This window comes from Coenobita brevimanus, chromosome 70, assembly GCF_032717465.1.
Source record: "Coenobita brevimanus isolate Jiangsu-jjx chromosome 70, ASM3271746v2, whole genome shotgun sequence".
NCBI classification, from domain to species: domain Eukaryota; kingdom Metazoa; phylum Arthropoda; class Malacostraca; order Decapoda; family Coenobitidae; genus Coenobita; species Coenobita brevimanus.
In genome coordinates this window covers 35,406,176-35,425,697 of record NC_137023.1, presented here as the reverse complement: position 1 = coordinate 35,425,697, position 19,522 = coordinate 35,406,176, and positions in this window count along the sequence as shown.

Below are 19,522 nucleotides of genomic sequence, written 5' to 3'. Positions count from 1 at the left end.
GTGGGAGGTCATGTGTGTGTGTGTGTGTCTGTCTGTGTCTGTGTGGATGGAGGGAAGTTCGTGTATATGTATGTGCGTGTGCGTGTGTAAAAGGTTGGATGTGTATGTATATTTGTGTGTACGACGGTAGTTGGGATGCGTGTTGTATTTAGTGTGCGTGCGTGCGTGCGTGCGTGTGTGTGTGTGTGTGTGTGCGTGCGTGCGTGTGTGTGTGTGTGTGCGTGCGTGCGTGCGTGCGTGTGTGTGTGTGTGTGTGTGTGTGTGTGTTCGTGCGTGCGTGTGTGCGTGTGTGTGTGTGTGTGTGTGTGTGTGTGTGTGTGTGTGTGTGTAAAAGGTTGGACGTGTGTGTGTATGTGTGTGTACTTGTGCATGGTGTATCTAGTGTGTGTGTGTGTGTGTGTGTGTGTGTGTGTGTGTGTGTGTGTGTGTGCACAACATTGCATGTGTGCAACTTCTCTAGTGTGTGAGAATTTGTGTGTCAGCGAGTGTGTGTGTGTGCCTCTGTCTGGGAGTTAGCTTGCCTGTGTATGAACGTGTTAGTGTGTGTGTGTGTGTGTGTGTGTGTGTGTGTGTGTGTGTGTGTATGTGTGTGCGCGCACTAACCTGTGTACGCGTGTGTAAGTCCGACACGTCCCCAGGGCTGTGTATGGCTGTGTACGTGTTTACCAAGTGCCCAGTTCACTTGCCTCAGGGGGTATGGAGAGTGGGGGGGAAGGGGAGGGGGAAAGGGAGGCGGTGGGGGGTAGGGGAGGGGGAAGGGAGGGGGAGGGGGGTTAATAGGGAGGTGAGCTGTCGCCTCTCCTGTCTGTCTGCCTATCTGTTTACCTGTCTGCCGGTCTCTGTTTATTTGCTTGTTTACCTATTTTTTAACCTCCCTTCTGTCCGTCTGTCTGTTTGGCTGCTGTCCTCTCCTGTCTGTCTCTGTGCCCACCATTTTCAATATACACCTCTGCCTTTGTCCGCCTGTTTATTTGTCTGATGGTCTGTCTGTCTGCCTGTCTGTCGTCTGTCGTGCATCTTACTTTCTGTCTCCGTGTCAGTTTGTTTATATCTATGTGTGTGTCTGCCTGCCTTTCATCCTCTCTCATTTCTGTGTCTATCTGCCTGTCTTAAGTCTCTGTCTATCTGTCTGTTTATCCGTCTTTATGTTCATCTTCTATCTATATGTTTGCCCACCTGTCTAGTTACCCTCCTTATGCCATTTTCCCTGTTATTTTTTTTTCTCTCTAACCATGTCTGTCTCCTGTCTGTCTGTCTGTCTGTGCGTGTGTTTCCATGGCCGTCTCTCTGCAGGTCGTTTATCTGTCTACCCTTGTGTCTGTCCACCAGTCTGTCTGCCTTTTGTATGTCTGTTTGTCTGTCCGTTTGTGTGTTTCCATGACCGTCTCTCTGCATGTTTATCAGTCTACCCGTGTTTCTCCCCATTTCTGTCTGTCTCCTGTCTGTCCGTCTGTCTCCTGTCTGTCTGTCTGTCTCTGTCTCCTGTCTGCCTATCTCTGTCTCCGTACCCATCCCTTGTCAAGTCGTTCTGGGCTGGGTTGGGCTTGACAGGATCAGTATTTAGGATCACCATTTCATTGCCCCATCAGTCATCATCAGTTTGACAGCTTCTTGCAAGGCTTTTCACTCCATGGCAGCTCACACATTATACTCTAACCCCCTTCCAGACGATTTTATGCACCTCTGTACGATGCTGGCTTGACTTTTGCTTCCATGAGATGATTTTATTAAGCTTTGGGGGAGGAAAATCATCCTGAAGTAGCCAGAAAGAAAAAATGAAAAGATTCTTCTTTCATAGTGGTTAGAAAAATATCCATAAAGTCGTTCCATACGGTGACGCTTATTATTATTATTATTATTATTAGTAGTAGTAGTAGTAGTAGTAGTAGTAGTAGTAGTAGCACACACACACACACACACACACACACACACACACACACACACACACACACACACACACACACACACACACACACTGGGTGAAGGAGAGGGTGGCAGAGCATTTCCTGAGAGATGATATTTCTCGAGTGTACTTCTTAAATTAATCCTATTTTAATTTTTGATGGATTAAGATGATAGTAGGAGGATTAGAAGGCCATAATCTAATCTGATCTAACGTAACTTAATCTACAGTATGCAAGCCTAAGTTAGTTTAATCCAACTAAATCTTACTCATCCTAACTTATCCTCACCATCTACCCACTCCAACCCAACTTCATTCAACCAGACAACTTTATCTACTACTAATCCAATCGAACCTCATCCAAATCAAAGCTGACTTAAACCAGACCTGTCAACCTCACGTAACTATACCCTTTTTACTCTAACTTGGCCCAGATATTCGTACAGCTTACTTCACGTACATTAGTGGTGGAAAAAGATTAAAGTGCGGGTGTATATCCTTTTCGTTGCACTTCCTCGTGACTATCACCTTATTCTAGTTTTATCAATTTTTTTACCTCTTAGTGCCCAAGATGGAGACATGGCAGTTTTAGGCCAAGTTGGAGTGAAAGGGGTGTATCGCATTATTATTATTATTGTTGTTGTTATTATAATTAAGGGAGTGAAAAAGATGCATTTGTGTGAGATCAGATTTGGCTCAACAGGAGGACGTGAAGGTAGCGTGATAGGGGCTCCTCGTGACCGTGTGTATGTGTGTGTGTGTGTGTGTGTGTGTGTGTGTGTGTGTGTGTGTGTGTTTTACCCCCCACTCGTCCCTTCTTCGTTAATCCCTTCTCTTCACCCGCCTCTCTCTCTCTCTCTCTCTCTCTCTCTCTCTCTCTCTCTCACACACACACACACACACACACACCCACACACACACACACACACCCACACACACATCAGGCAAAGCAGTCACGTAGTTTTGTGAGTAATCAGGACATTAAAAACACTCTCCATAAATCCCAATCACTTCCACCATGAGAGAGTTACATAGAGTTACATAGATACACAGACCACACAGACCTTACGGTCCCTACGAGGTGGTCCGGCCTTAATCCTAATATAGTGCATAGGAGCAGGAGAAAAGGATAGCACAGCAGAAGGCATTTGCCGTACAGGAAACAAGAGAGGAAGTAATACCTTGCAGGAATGAAAAACCTGAAGGAATTTTATAGGATCGGCAGAAAGTAGAATAATATGGAAAAGGAAAATCTGGGCATGCAGCCACATACTCTATGCATGCAATTTTTTTTATACATGTCCAGTCTCTTTTTAAATATATTTATGGTACCACTCTCAATCACATTCCCAGGGAGTTTATTCCATTCGCTTACAACAGAGTAAGTGAAGAAGTTTTTGGTTGTATCAAGATTAGCCCTCCTTGCTTGCAACTTCATACCATTTCCTCGAGTTACAGTCTCGGCAATTACTGTGAATAACTTGTTTGAATCAGTATTACTAAAGCCTTTTAGAATCTTGAAACATTCAATCAGTTGTCCCCTGAGTCTCCGTTTTCTAAGAGAGAATAGGTTTAATTCCCTGAGTCTCTCGAGATATGGTTTATTTTTTCAGGGACGGGGTTAACTTGGTAGCCCTACGCTGGACCGCTGCCAGTATTTCTATATCTTTAATTAGGTGAGGCGCCCAAAATTGCACTGCAAACTCTAAATGTGGCCTGACTATGCTTTTGTATAGGGGGATTACAATATCTTTGCTTTTTTATGTAAAATGTCTTTTGATGAAGCCTAGGGCCCTGTTGGCTTTATTGGCGGCAGAGATACATTGATTTGAACATTTCAGATCGTCTGAAATTAGTACGCCTAGATCTTTAACTAGTGAGGACTTGCTAATGATTTGGCCCTTCATTTCGTAATCATACCTTTTGTTTTTCTTCCCACATTGCAGTACCTGACATTTGCTTACATTGAAGGGCATTTGCCATTTTTCTGACCAGCTGATAATTTTAAGGTCATTTTGAAGGCTAATTCTGTCTTCTTCAGTTAATATAGTGTTGCCGATTTTTGTGTCGTCTGCAAATTTAGAAATGAAGTTGTTTAGGCCAACATCGATATCGTTAATATACATAATAAATAGGATTGGTCCCAACACCGATCCCTGAGGAACACCACTGGTCAATGGAGCCCAGTCTGACTCTACTCCATTTATAACGACTTGTTGCTTTCTCCCACTTAACCAGCAAAGTATCCACCTATAAATATTTCCGTCAGTTCCAAGTGATCTTACTTTTGTCATTAGTTTATCATGCGGCACTTTGTCAAAGGAGAGAGAGAGAGAGAAAGGAAAACTAAATTATGCCTGTTGGTCCCTTAAGTGCATTTATTATCATTAGTAGGGTATTATCTATTACTACTACTACTACTACTACTACTACTACCATTCTTTTTACATCCAGACGGTTTTATTCATCATTCATCTTATAATGAATGAGTTAATGAAGGTAATTATCCCTGACTCAAATAACCAGCTCCATCAAAGCGTCAGTTCCTTAAATGCTGAGGAAAACCGTCTTGGGGCAGCCAGAGGAAACCAAAAAAAAAAAGTCTTGCCACTGAATAGTTGGGTTTTAATTTTTTTTTTTTTTTTTTCTGCTGCCTAAAATCTGAAGGCTTGTCACGAACACTGGTAATTGCTTTTTCCTGCTTTTGTTTTTCTGTTTTTGTTAGTCTGTGTACCCCGTTTGTGACTGAGGGGAGTAAGGTGATGGTGATGATGATGATGATCGTGATAGCAATAATAATAATAATGGTGATGATGATTAAGGTAGCAATAATAATAATAATAATAATAATAATAGTAATGATAATAATAATGATGATGATGATGATGGCTCCTCCTCATGCATATAGAGTGGTCGGAGGTGTGTGTACCCCGTTTGTGACTGAGGGGAGTAAGGTGATGGTGATGATGATGATGATCGTGATAGCAATAATAATAATAATGGTGATGATGATTAAGGTAGCAATAATAATAATAATAATAATAATAGTAATGATAATAATAATGATGATGATGATGATGGCTCCTCCTCATGCATATAGAGTGGTCGGAGGTGTGTGTACCCCGTTTGTGACTGAGGGGAGTAAGGTGATGGTGATGATGATGATGATCGTGATAGCAATAATAATAATAATGGTGATGATGATTAAGGTAGCAATAATAATAATAATAATAATAATAGTAATGATAATAATAATGATGATGATGATGATGGCTCCTCCTCATGCATATAGAGTGGTCGGAGGTGTGTGTGTGTGTGTGTGTGTGTGTGTGTGTGTGTGTGTGTGTGTGTGTAGCGGTAGGCAGGTCGGCCACAACAATCCCCTGGGGGGCTAACCACAAGCGACCCACTGGGGGATTCCTCTCAGGCTACTCACCCCCCCTCCTATCTCTCTCTCTCTCTCTCTCTCTATCTCCTTGATTACCTATCTTCTCGTGTCCTCTTCTCCCTCAACCCTCCTTCATCCATGTCCATCCATCATCACCTATTTCCTCCCCTCCATCCCTACGGCCCTCCTCCCATCTTCACCTACTCCCCATCCCTCTCATTGTCTTGTTTCCCATCCACGTCACTTATCTCCTTCCCTCCCTCACTCTAATCTGTCTCCCCTCCCTCCCTCCCTCCCTCCCCCACTCTAATCTCTCCCCCCTTCCTCCCTCCCTTCCTCCTGTCCTCTCTTCCTCCTTCTCCTCCCTCACTTTCTTACATTCCTCCTTTCCTCCCTCCATACCTTACCTTGGCGATGCTCTCCGTCGTTCATGAAGACAACTGGTGAACTCTGGGATTGTCTTTTTCTCGTAGCCCTTGTTTTGATTTCTTATAAAAGGAATATGTCTAGGCATCTTGAAGGAACGGATCTTGAAGTTGATTTTCTTGTATCCAGCTGTCTTTGGAAGGGACATTGTGAGTTTTTTTTTTTTTTTTTTTTTTTTTTTTTTCAGAGAGAGAGAGAGAGCTTCCCCTAATCCTGCTCTACCGTTCCCTACCCAAACTGCCTCACCTCTGCCTTATCTTAACCTTCCCATACCAACCTATATGCTCCTTCCTCCCCCTCACCTCCTTCCCCACCTCTCCCCCTCACCTCCTTCCCCACCTCTCCCCCTCACCTCCTTCCCCACCTCTCCCCCTCACCTCCTCCCCCACTTCTTCCCCTCACCTCCACCCCCATTTCTCCCCCTCACCCCCACATTGACATCTCGCTAAGTAAGCATGGCGTCTGAATCTGTAAACTCACACCTTGATAGTAAATTAAGAAGGGATCCAAACCTACCCTTATCCCACACCCAGAGGTACTTAAATCATGAATATTCTTAGCCAGGATCCGTAAACTCCTTGAGACCCCTATTCATTAACTTTCTTGAGCTTAAGTTCCGTTTAAGAGTTTTTGTGTATACGAACCTAAGAGGGAAAATTTACCAGGACGGTCGACCCAAGGCACTGAGTTAAGAATAAGACAAGGCTAGCAAAGAAGACTCGTGTAGATACCAAAGAGTTCATTATCAAAGAGTGAAGAATAAGGTGAAAAATAAGACAAAGGAAGTGTGCATTGTGATAGTTTACTACTTTAGAAAATCGTGAAAGTTAATGAAGAGACTGCGAATAGTCCCATAACTGCTTTTGGTGGTACAGTGGTGGTAGTGGTAGTGTTGGTAGTGGTAATTAGTGGTGGTGGTGGTGGCATTAGTGGTGACGGTGGTAGTGGAGTGGCGGTGGCATTGGTGGTGACGGTGGTAGTGGTAGTCTCAAAATGGCATTCTTGTCCACCTCCGTGAGCGGCGTGAGAGTGACAAGTGTTGGCACCTGGCACCGAGTCTAAGGTAAATAACACCACCTCGGCGACTCCCACATCTCGGCACCCCTCGCCACGCACACACCATTCCAGCTCGGATAGGATTAAAGTAGACCAGATTAAGCTTAATTAGGGTTGATCCGGGTATTCTAGGGCGGATTAAGTTGGCGCAGTTTCGGTTACATCCTTTCGGGTTAGTTTGCCGCACTGTACCGACTGCCGAACTCACTCAAAACAAAACTGTTGCAAGGGTTTGGCGCGAGTGTCTTATGTTCAACCCCCACTTTTCCCCCCTCTTCCCCCCCCTCTCTCTGTCTCCCCCCCTCTCTCTGTCTCCCCCCCTCTCTCTCTCTCTCCCCCTCTCTCTCTCTCTCCCCCTCCTTCCCTCCCTCCCTCCCTCCCTCCCTCCCTCCCTCCCCCCTCTCTCTCTCTTCCCCGCCCCTCCTGCCCCCCCCCCCTGTCTCCGTTAAGTAAACCAGCCGCCCCCGTCAGCTTTCATTACCGTGTGAGAGTTTTCCATTAGTTAAGATTCAGCCTCTGGTCGTAATGGCTCTCGTGTGTAGCAGCTCACCTGTTTCGGCACGAGACAGGTGAGGTGAGGTGAGAGAGAGAGAGAGAGAGAGAGAGAGAGGATGAATGAAGTGAGATGTGTTTTTGTTTATGTGGGTGGGTGGGGGGGTGGGAATGTAAGTAGATGGATGAATGTATGGGTGGGAATTGTACCTTGTGTGTGTGTGTGTGTGTGTGTGTGTGTGCAGAACGGAGAGTACACTTGTGTGGGTGCGTGATTTTATGAGGGTACGCTTGTGTGTGCGTGTGAGTGTATGTGTGCGTTCGTGTGGGTACGAGGGACTGCATGTGTTTGAGAGAGAGAGAGAGAATCTGCCAGTGAAATACTAAACTTAATGATAATGCTAATAATCAGTTATAGGCTATGTGTGTGTGTACAAGTATGTATGTATATATATGTGACTTCTGTGTACGATTTGCATGTGTAGTAGTCTGGGTGTAACAAAAAGATACTACACACATTAGGTGGGGGAGAGGCGGGGGGCGTCAGTGGGGGAGAAGAGGCGGGAGGTGGGGGGGCGGGAGGTGTACGTAAGAAAGGCTGCTATTTAACACTTTCAGGTCCGCATAACACAGTCACCTCACCATTCTTCTTACTGATTAACCAAGCATCTTAAGGAGTTGATTGGCTCTTCATTCATCGCCTTGTGTTGCTTTTACCTCCTCACAAGAAGCTTCCTCGTCACTGTCTCATTCATTCATTCATCTTGCCAACACTTACGTAATTCATTCATCGCCAGTCATCGTCACAGGAGAATTATTCATTTTATTCAGGAACACTTGTATGTTGTTTATTCATATTCGGTTGTCATTTTTCGTATGTATATTTCTCTCTCTCTCTCTCTCTCTCTCTCTCTCATACACACACACACACACACACACACACACACACACACACACACACACACACACACACACACCAGCATCTTAAGTGTGCAAGGTGGGTATAAGACACACTCCTCTTTGAAGCTCCTTGGCGTGTCATTTAAGGGTGTCTTTTAGGATGTATTTAAGGGTGTCTTGTAAGATGTACTTCGCTTCCTTGGCACCTCTTAAACCTCCTTCCTTCATACCTGACGAAGAACATTAACCGGTTCAGCACGAGGATGCGTTTTTTCTTTTTATTTCTGGGTATTTGTGTGTGTGGGTGTGAGAGAGAGAGAGAGAGAGAGAGAGAGGTGGGGGTGGGGTTATGTGTGGGTATGCTTGTGTAGGTGGTTGTGGGTGGTAGTGTGTGTGTGGGGGGGGGTATGTCTGGGAATGCTTGTGTAGGTGGTTGTGTGTGTGTGTGTGTGTGTGTGTGTGTGTGTGTGTGTGAGGTGGGGGTGGGGGTATGTGTGGGAATGCTTGTGTAGGTAGTTGTGGGTGGTAGTGTGTGTGTGTTTATGTGTATGTATGTGTGTTGGGAGGAAAGATTGGGTGCGAATGCAAGCATGTGTGCGCCTGTATGTCCGGATGTGTGTGAATGTGCCAGTGTATGTGTACAGTACAGTGTGTGCGGGTACTCTTATGTGTTGGGATGTAAGTGTGTGTGTGTGTGTGTGTGTGTGTGTGTGTGTAATGATGCCGATGTGACAGACGTACAGTATCATAGAACTTGAGTGTGTATGATGGTAGGTGGTTGGGTGCAAGTGTGTGTGTGTGTGTGTGTGTGTGTGTGTGTGTGTGTGTGTGTACCCACGAACCAGGCAGCAATGTGTTGTTGACGGTCGTTTGTCTTCCCGTCCTCCCCCTCTCCCTCCCTTCCCTCTCCCTCCATTCTCTCCCTTCCCCCTCCCTCCCACCCACTCCATGCCGCGGAAATATATAAATGAATTAAATCGCGCGTCTTCCCCGCCCCGACAACAAGTTTAATGACACCACTAATTTGGTTTTGTGGCCCCCCTGCTAGGATTTTTTTTTTTTAGTGGATTTATTTTCTAAGATTTTTTCCTTCTTTGTCGAACGTCATGTGGGTGTTTTTCTTCGTTTTTTTTTCTTTGTCGTACTTATGTATAGTAATTTTTGTTTTGTAATATGATTGTTATTTATTTCTTGTTTTTCGTCTGTAATTTTAATCTTTTTTTCAATTCTGTAGTACGACTCAGGATTTTTTTTTTTGCTTTTAATTTCTTTGTTTCTTTCCCCTTTTTTTATATAATAATTTTCGCTACCTTTGGTGTATATAATACAGCTGAGTGATATTAATAAGTGAGAAATAGACAGACAAAAATAATACCAATATTCACATGTTTTATATTTAATAATACTTAATTGTTTGGCACTTATCTTGCTGGCTCCTCCTCCTCCTCCTCCTCCTTCTTGACCTTCACTTTGCCCTCCTCCTCCTCGAATATAGTTAAAATTTATGACCCCATATCGTAATTTGTGGATGGCTTGTTGGATTTGTTTGTTTGTTTGTTTGTTTGTTTGTTTTGTTGTTCGTGATGTAATTAGCCCCTTCAGTACGATGGCGTCTTGATTTCTTCCTTAGTAGTCACATGAATTTCTTAAGCCTGGGATGACCGCTCGGAGTGAAGGGGTTGGAAGCGGTATGTATCTATATTTATCTATCTGTCTGTCTATCATGTCTATCTATATCTTCTCTGTCTGTGTCTGTATCTATCTGTCTGTCTGTCTGTCCATCTATATGTCTATCTTCTATCTATCTATATCTCATCTATATGTTTTTGTCTGTCTGTCTATATCTGTCAGTCTGTCTGCCCCCTATTGTTGTTCATGGTACTCTTGGCGGTTTTATTTGTTTATTAGTTTACGTACTTAAAGAAGTCTTGTACTGAGAGGGTTGATGGCACACACACTCTCTCTCACACACACACACACACACACACACACACACACACACACACACACACACACACACACACACACACACACACACACACACACACACACACACACACACAGGTAGCGAGGACATAGTTTTTTTTTTTTTTTTTTTTTAAGGCCTGACTTATTCTCATCGGGCAAGAAGGCTCCCTAGCACCTCTTCCTTAGCGATTTATTTTCGGGATATGGCTGCCTTCCCTGTGTACGTTATTTATGCAGAGTATGGCGATATTCAAGGGATTTATATAACAATAGGAAGACAGTCAAAGCAGTTATTCTTTACTTTATTTACCTTTTTACTAAGATATTCCTAAGGTTTTTTTTTTTTTTTTTTTTAGACTGATCAAGGACGCACTGGATACGCACTTTTTTTCTTTTTTTTTTTTTTTTGGGGGGGAAGGATGGACGCTCCCAAATACCTGTTATTCTTGGGAGACATTTGCCAAGACACTCCCAAATTTCTCATATTCTTGGGAGACACTTGCCAAGACACTCCCAAACTTCTCTTATTCTTGGGAGACGTGTACCGAGACATTCCCAAATTTCTCATATTCTTGGGAGACATTTCCACGACGCTCCCAAATTTTCTGTTACTCTTGGGAGACATTTGCCAAGACTCTCCTAAACTTCTCTTATTCTTGGGAGACATTTCCACGACGCTCCCAAATTTGTCACTCTTGGGAGACATTTGCCAAGACGCTTCCAAATTTTCTGTTACTCTTGGGAAGCACTAAGACTCTCCCAAATTTCTCTTATTCTTGGGAGACATTTACAAGACAGTGCCACACCTCCGTTTCTCCCAGGCCGTATTTACCAAGACACACCCCACACGTAACATCATTTCCAGACGCCGGAGAGAAGACGCGATGTCATTGAAAGTGAGGAGGAGGAGGAGGGAAGGAAATGAGGAGGAAGAAGGGGGAAGGTGGAGGGAAGGAAGTGAGGAGGGGGGAAGGCAGAGGGAAGGAAATGAAAAGGTGGAGGAGGGGGAAGGAAGTGAGGATGGGGAGGGAGGAGGGAAGGAAGTGAGGAGGGGGGGAGGCAGAGGGAAAGAAGTGAAAAGGTGGAGGAAGGGGAAGGAAGTCAAAAGGAGGGGGAAGGTGGAGGGAAGGAGGTGAGGAGGAGGGGAGGCAGAGGGAAGGAAATGAAAAGGAGGAGGAGGGGGAAGGAAGTGAGGATGGGGAAGGAAGTCAGGAGGAGGAGGAGAAGGGGGGGGGAAGGCGGAGGGAAGGAAGTGAGGATAATGGCGAGGAAAAAAGCACACCCCGGAGCCGGCCACCACTGAAAACTCTCGTGTCCAAATTGCTTTAGTTAACCAAACTGCCCAAGTTGAGCCCCACGCCCGCCCCGCACCCTGCCGCCCGCCCTGCCTGTCCTCCTTTTCTGCCTCTGCCTCTCGTCTCCTTTACCTCCTTCCTTCCTTCCTTCTCTCCATTACATACCTCCTTCCTTCCTTCCGTCTCTCCTCGACCCACCTCCTTCCTCACTCCCTTTCTTCCTTTTCTCCTGTTTTTTTTTTTTTTTTTTTTTTTTTTTTTTTTTTTTTGAGTCTGTCTTTTCATATTCCTGTCGCCTCTCCATTCTCTCTGCTCCTGTCCTCTTCTGCCTCTACCTCACCTCAACCTACCTTCCTTCCTTCCCTCTTTCAATGTGTGGTCTTTCCTTCATTTTTCCGTAGCTCCACGTGAGTCTGTTCTGTCGTCTTTCCGTCATCTCTCCACTCCCTCCTCTCGTCTCTCTTAACCTTTACTCCTCTCCCTCCCCTTCCCTCCCTCTTCCTTCCTCCTCCTGTTCTTATTCTCTTCCTAGTCTTCCCGTCTTCTCCCTTCCATCTTACCCCTGTCCCATCTCTCTTTCTCCCTTCTTGCCTTCCTTTCCGTCCTTTCCATTCCTCACCTCTACTTCCACCTGTTCTTCCTCGTTCATTCTACATCCTTCTTCCCCTCCTACATTCCCTCATTCTTCCTTCTTTCCTCATTACTCCATATTTTCTCCTTCCTGCCCTTCTCTTTCCTCCTTCCTTAGCCTTCATCCTATTTTCCCTCCTTCCTTTCCATCTTTTTCATTTCTCTCTGCCACCATTGTTCTTTACTCCTCCTCCTTTTCTCTGGCTCATCCTTGCTTCCTTCATTTCCTGTCCCCCCTTCCTCCCCTTTCCCTCCCACCCCCACCCCCAACCATTCTTCCCTCCTCCCTTCTTTCTCCTCCACCCCTCCATCCTCCATGCCCTCCTCCGCCTCACTGTCTCACCATCTGCACGTCCTTCACACACACACACACACACACACACACACACACACACACACACACACACACACACACACACACACACACACACACACACACACACACACACACACACACACACACACACACACTAGTACCAGGGGTTAATGTATATGTAATTAGCAAGTACATAGAGAATGACCCAAACTGACCTGACAACATGCATACCTCTCAAGACCGCCTTCTAATACCTGCGATTAATAAGTAATTAGGAAGGATACAGAGCCTTAATTACATACCTGAGATTATTGAACAGGTAGGTGGGAAGGATATAGAGCATTAATTAAACTTACCTGACTGTATTTGTCTCTCCTTAATCTCTTATTGAAAGGTGATCATTCTTTAAACTTACCTGACTGTATTTGTCTCTCCTTAATCTCTTATTGAAAGGTGATCATTCTTAATACAGTTAATTAAGATGTTCAGGTGAAATGAAAAGGTAACATGTAAGACACGTGCCCTTCCTTGCACACCTCTTCCTGTTGATCTCTTATGCAACCCGGGTCTGTTCTGGCCGCCACACTAATTACAGGTCAGGTTGCGGTGGTAGTGAGACGAGGACGTCAAGGCTTGTAGTCAAGATATCCCTAAGTCATAATCCCTTGTGCCCTTATCTTCACTAGCACCTCTTCATTAGCGATTTATTTTTGGCTATGGCTGATCAATATCCAGTTGTACGTTATTTATGCAGATGATGGCGACATTAGGAGGATTTATATAACACAGAATAGGACAGTAAGGTGTAATAAGGAAAATAAATCGCTTAGGAAAAGGTGTTAGGGAGCTTCCTTAACCGACGAGAATACGGGCGTTGAGTTGTAATGCAGGAAACTCTTTTGCTAAACCCGTCCTCGCTGGCGACTTATTTTCTTATTTCTGTTGAGTAAGGGACTTTTATTCAGCTGATGAGAGGGGGTTTGTGGGCTGGAGGGGTTGGGTTTTCTTTTATTAACCCCTTCACTGTGAGATTGATTTTCTAACCTCAATAAAAACCGTCTGGAAGTAGCATTAACAAAAGACGTCACCCGGTCGACGAGTTTATTTGTTCTGAGTAAAAGAAGGATGCAGTTGAGGGCAGAGAAATTGGTGTGTGTGTGTGTGTGTGTGTGTGTGTGTGTGTGTGTGTGTGTGTGTTATACAAGGACATAATTCCTTATAATTCATTTAGCTATACTCCCTAAATGAAAAAAAAAAAATCTCAAAATTTCCCTTCTGGTGTGCTATATTGCTGGGGAAGACAAGATGAGCGGCGGGCGGAGAGGCAAAGGAGTGGGTGGGTAGAGAATAATTTTTAAATATTTGTGAGGCATTTCCTACTGTGGGGGGGGGGTGTCAGATGAGAGAGGGGGGTGCCAGATGAGAGAGGGGGGTGTCAGATGAGAGAGGGGGGTGTCAGATGAAAGAAGGGGTTGTGGGGTGAGGGTTGAGGGGAGCTGAAGTTTGTAAGCCGTGTTTTTGAATTCGTGAGAGGTCGATGGTTTTAGAAGTATTGTCATTGCGTAGAGTACAGAGTAAATAACTAGATTGTACTAAGATCAGGAGAGACGTGTGGGAATGCGTGAAAAGGAAACATTCTCTATTAACCTCTTTTGCTACACGAAAGCTCCAGTAAGTTGGGTAATATCGTTCGGTGGTTGTAAGAATAAGATTTTAAGAAGACCACCGTAGTTGTTGTTGTTGTTAACCTCGATCTGTGTGGCCAAGCAGCCTCACAGTGGACAGCGCCTGACCACAGGAATGCGCGGAGAAATGTTATGGTTTGGTTCCCGGATGGACGCCGCATTTGTTTCTATTCCTAGTTAATAGGGTGGAGACTTTATATCACCTCGTTCTTCGGATATATAGTGGCTGTCCAGTGTTGCAAGTGGTTTCCTTGGTTACAGGAAACCACTAGGCGTATCACTCAATGTAGAGCCACCCGAAGTGGAAAAAAGTATAATAAAGTGTGACAGGAAGGATGGGAGAAACAGGAAGAGATGACGTAAGACACAAAAATAGAATGATAAAGGTGAATGAAGAAGTAGACAGCATTACATCAAGTGAGTGGATGATGTTCGCCACCACCAACCACCAGACACTCTCCAGTGAAAAGGGTTCATCCATACTGTCTGAGGACGTCTTGATGTTGATGTGTTGTTAATGCTTTAGGTATCGTTTATGAGTCCACTGATCACTAGGGTACGCCAGAGAGAGAGAGAGAGAGAGAGAGAGAGAGAATGTGGGAAGCTGGAGAAGTCGCATCGTCTCCCAAGATAAATAAATTCGTCTGGAGGCAGCAATAATAAAGCAACAAGTGACGTTCTCTGGCTAAAGGATTTGACCTGAGAGAGAGAGAGAGAGAGAGAGAAACCGAGAGAGAGAGAGAGAGAGAGAGAGAGCGTTGTGGTGTGGAGGGGAGGGTTTTATCAGCGTGGCCGAATTCTCTCGTTTAGCCAAGGTCAGGGTTGTTGATGGCGGGGAGTGATGTTGATGAAGACCTCCCAGCCCAGCGTCGCATGTCGGGGTGAAGGTGGGGAGGAGGGGAGGTAGGGTGGGGGTGGAGGTGGGGTAAGGGAAGAGAGAGTGGGGATGGTGGAGGGTGGGTAGGTGGGAATGTGGCACGGGTGGGGTCGGTGGGTGGTAAAGTTGTGGGTGGATTGGTGTGGGAGTGGGGGGATAGGGAGATAGAGTGGGGTGGAGTTGAGGGTGGATTGGTGTGGGAGTTGGGGGGAGGGGTATGGAGACAGGGTGGGGATGGATGGTGAGTGAATTGGTGGATGGGGTCGGTGGGGGTGGGGGATAGGAAGGTAGACTGGAGAAGGGGTGGAGTTGGTGCCGGGGGTGGTAGGCTGGGGGTGAAGTGGGTGGAGGGGGGTGCTTGGTGGGGAGTGGTGGGGGAGATTCGGGTGGGGTGAGGTGGGTGGGGGTCTGGGCAAACAAACAGAAGGCCCTTGATCTTCGTTTTTCGTATGTAAGAGGTAAAACATCTTCTCCTTGTTTAGCTCTCTTTCCATCTATCTCTTTCCCTCTTTGTGTGCATCCATGTGTGTGTATATATTGTTTTGTATACTCACATGTGGTTTTTTGTCAGTCTGAATCTGTTTTTATCTGTCTATCTGTCTATTTACTTATCTATATGTCTGTTGCTAAACCCCTGATCTGAGAATTCATGGAAGCCGCGACGTTTTTTTATTTATTTATTTTTTTATGTGTCCGACTCTGGGCGTAGGCTTCACAGCCTGCTATCAAGGCCCAGCAGTCCCTCCTACATACCATACACCTCTACATGTCACCACTTCGGCGCTAACACCCACCGTCCATATTGAATACATGCTAGGGCTGTCTCATACAGGACTGGTGCATTGGTATTAGCGGGGGTATTTCTACGACATGTCGGCGGGTCTTCTGGTAGATCAGTAAAGCCTGATTTAATGAAATTCAAATCCTTAAACTGTTCCCTGCCCCAGCCGGGATTCGAACCTGGGTCCGTTAGGACTGCAGGCCACCTCTCTACCGATTGAGCCGACATAAAAAGCTTTCATCAGAGTGTCAATATTATTATTATTATTATTGTTATTGTTTTATTATTATTATTATTATTATTATTATTATTATTATTATTATTATTATTTTACTTGAGGAACCAATGTTGATATATTTTTTAGTATTCAGAAGGTGGTTGCAGAATCTTAAGATCATAGTGCTGTGGTTCTTGAGATGATTCGGAAGGCTTGACGTGTCTGAGAGAGAGAGAGAGAGAGAGAGAGAGAGAGAGAGAGAGAGAGAGAGAAAGAATTTGTGTGATGTGGTTGAGAATGTGAAAAGTGGACATGAGGGAGATGAGTAGGTGAGTGACAGTGAGTAAGGGAAGTGATAAAAGTGAGAAAGTCAGTGCCTAAATGAGAGAGAGAGAGACGTGGGTGTGAGTGAGGGGAGAGGAGAGTTGTGGTGATGGAACAAGACTTTTCGTACTTGCAAGACTTTTTTCGCCGTGTAAGACGCAGTGATAAAATAATTCTTCCACTCAGACGGTAACTGCTGAGAATATTGTGCCTGTGGTGTTGTGGTTGCTAGGATGACGGGGATAGAATGGCTGTATCCGGTAGAGAGAGAGAGAGAGAGAGAGAGAGAGAGGGAAGGTGAGAAATTACAGTGAATGTGAAAAAAACTTTAAAGTCTAAGTAAAATATCTGGTTGTAGCAGTAAATAATAATAATGATAATGATGATAAAAATAATAATAATAATAATTATTATAATAATAATAATAATAAAAAAAGTTGTCACTTCATCCAAGAGTTTAATTGTTCTGAGTATAAGGAGGGTGCAGTTGAGTATATAGAGAAATTGGTGTGTGTGTGTGTGTGTGTGTGTGTGTGTGTGTGTGTGTGTGTGTGTGTGAGAGAGAGAGAGAGAGAGAGAGAGAGAGAAGAGAGAGGCGAATAAGTGATTCTAGACACAATGATGAATTATGGGTGAAAGATGTGGGTATGGAATTTAGGGATAGGGGTAGGAATAGTGTAGTGCAGAGGGAAAGTGAATTGATGCGAGTTGATTGAGGCGTCCAATGGAGAGTAGAGGAAGTGAGAGGTTAAGTCACAGAAATGTGGGTGCGAGGGAGGGAAGAGGAGGAGTGAGGGAGGGAGGAGGAAGAGGAGGAGTGTCGGAGTGGGAGAAGTAGATAAAATGCCGAGGAATTGTTGGAAGACATAGGTGTGAGTGAAGAGATAGGTGTGAATTCTGGAGAAGGAAAAGTTAAATATCTTAAGTGAAGGTAGGATACTTTTGGATGTCTGAGATGTGGGTGAGAGCAAAAAGAGTGAGTGAGTGACAGATTTAGCTTCAAGGACGAGGAATATCTGGAAGGCGTAGGTGTTAATGAAGAGATAGAGGGTTGTTGTGTACCAAGAAAAGTTAATTGGTATAAGTAGGAGGAGGATGCACGGGAAGTTACGTAAGGACTTAGGTGTTTTAAGATGGGGATGTGGGAGCGAGTGAGGGATTCCAGACAGAGGGAGTGGGTGAGGGATGAGGGCATGAATCAAGGAATAGGGGTGTCGGTGATGTGAAGTAGACAAGGGAACGTGAATTGAGGGTACACGTGATGTGGGTAGAGTAGTGTGATGTATGAGTATGATGTGAGCTCTGAGTTAGAGAGTGAGAGAGAGATTTTGAGTTAGAAAGAATAAAGAAGCTGGTATAAGATGCCGCCTGGGAAGTCTCTGCTAATTAAGGTGTTTTAAGTGTCTTGAGTCTACAGGTAAAGGTGTATGGCATCATCTTTAGGGCGTAGGAGGACTGCTGGCCCTAAGGTAGCGGACTGTCTATCTCCAAAGTCGAGTAAATGAAAATAAATATGTATAAGTGATGATAGAGGGTGCTAAGGTAAATGTGAGTCAGTGTAAGGGAGTGAGAGAGAGAGAGATGTCAACACAGGTAAGAGAAATAAAGAAGCTGTTGTTGGTGACTTAGGGTTGTAAACGTTTTCTGGTCAAAGTGAAATGGTGTGGGTAATATACAGATGCAGGTGAGGTAAATATGGGTTTGAGGAAGGAAGCAAGAGAGGGATTTTGAGGTAGAGAAGAGGAGACGTTTGCTGGTCAGGTGGATTGATGAAAGTAATAATTGGATGATAGGGAAAGACAGAAGTGAGGTAAATGTAGGCTTGAGGAGGGAAACAGGAGAGGGATTTTCAGGTAGAGAAGAGGAGACGTTTGCTGCTCAGGTGGATTGATGAAAGTAATAATAGGATGATAGGGAAGGACAAAAGTGGTGTAAAATGAGGGATTGTGTGATGAATGAGAGCTTTGAACCAGGAACGGGGAAACAGCTAACCAATGTAACAAACGTCTAACAAGGGCTGGTTAGTGTGAATGGATCGGTCATCGAGAAACATGAAAAATTACGAGTAAGGGTAGTTCTTATTTTTTTCATTATCACTAGAACTTTAAAATGCCTTATTCACACTCCTGATTAAATCGAAAAAAAAAAAAAAAGCGTGAAGGGGGAGAGAATAATAAACAAAAAAAGAAAAAGCTGTGAATGAGGAGAAGAGAAGGGATACACGACTCAGGAAATATATATCAAGAGGCTGATGTGCGTGAAATTCGTGACGTCAGCAGCCTCACGAAAACCAGGAAGAGGAGGAATTTAGTGGGGTAGGGGGTTTTAAGTGTTACTGTGTGTTCTTGCAGCTGCCAGACGATTTTATTCAGCTGAGGATTGACTTCTCGTGTTTCAAGGTTAATTTCTCTCTCTCTCTCTCTCTCTCTCTCTCTCTCTCTCTCTCTCTCTCTCTCTCTCTCTCTCTCACACACACACACACACACACACACACACACACACACACACACACACACACACACACACACACACACACACACACACACACACACACACACACACACACACACACACACATTCTATATGTGTGTTTGTGTGTGAGAGAGAGAGAGAGAGAGAGAGATTTGTGTGGTCTGTGTAGCGTAGTGTTGTGGTGTGTGTGTGTGTGTGTGTGTGTGTGTGTGTGTGTGTGTGTGTGTGCGTGTGCGTGTGTGTGTGTGTGCGCGTGCGTGCGCGCTGTCATCGGCGACCGTAAGATTGATGTGGTGTGTGTGTGGCGTGTAATCTGTGTGCACATATACATCACCGTCTTGTGAAGATGTGTGTGTGTGTGTGTGTGTGTGTGTGTGAGAGAGAGAGAGAGAGATGGTGTGTCGCAATATGTACGTGTTGTGTGTGTGTGTGTGTGTAAGGTTTGACTTCTTTCCATTTTGAGGTATGTGTCTGGGAGCAAAAAAAAAAATCACCTTAAAGAAAATCGTCGTTTCTTAAGTAGGTAAAATCATCAACAGGTAGCAAAGAGTTTCCAAAATAAGATTTTTTTTCATTTTTTTGTTATCGGGTCGTATTTAAAACGTTGTAGTAAGAGAATTCGATCTTAATGGGGGGAAAATCGTCGGAGGTAGGAAGAAGAAACTAAAGACTTCTTCGTGAAAGGATTAAGGAGTGATAGAGGGAGATTTAAGAAGCGTGAGAGGTGAGGAGGGTGAGGAGTGATGTATTGAGAGTGAAGGGGAGTAGAGTGAAGGGGAGTATTAGGAGTGA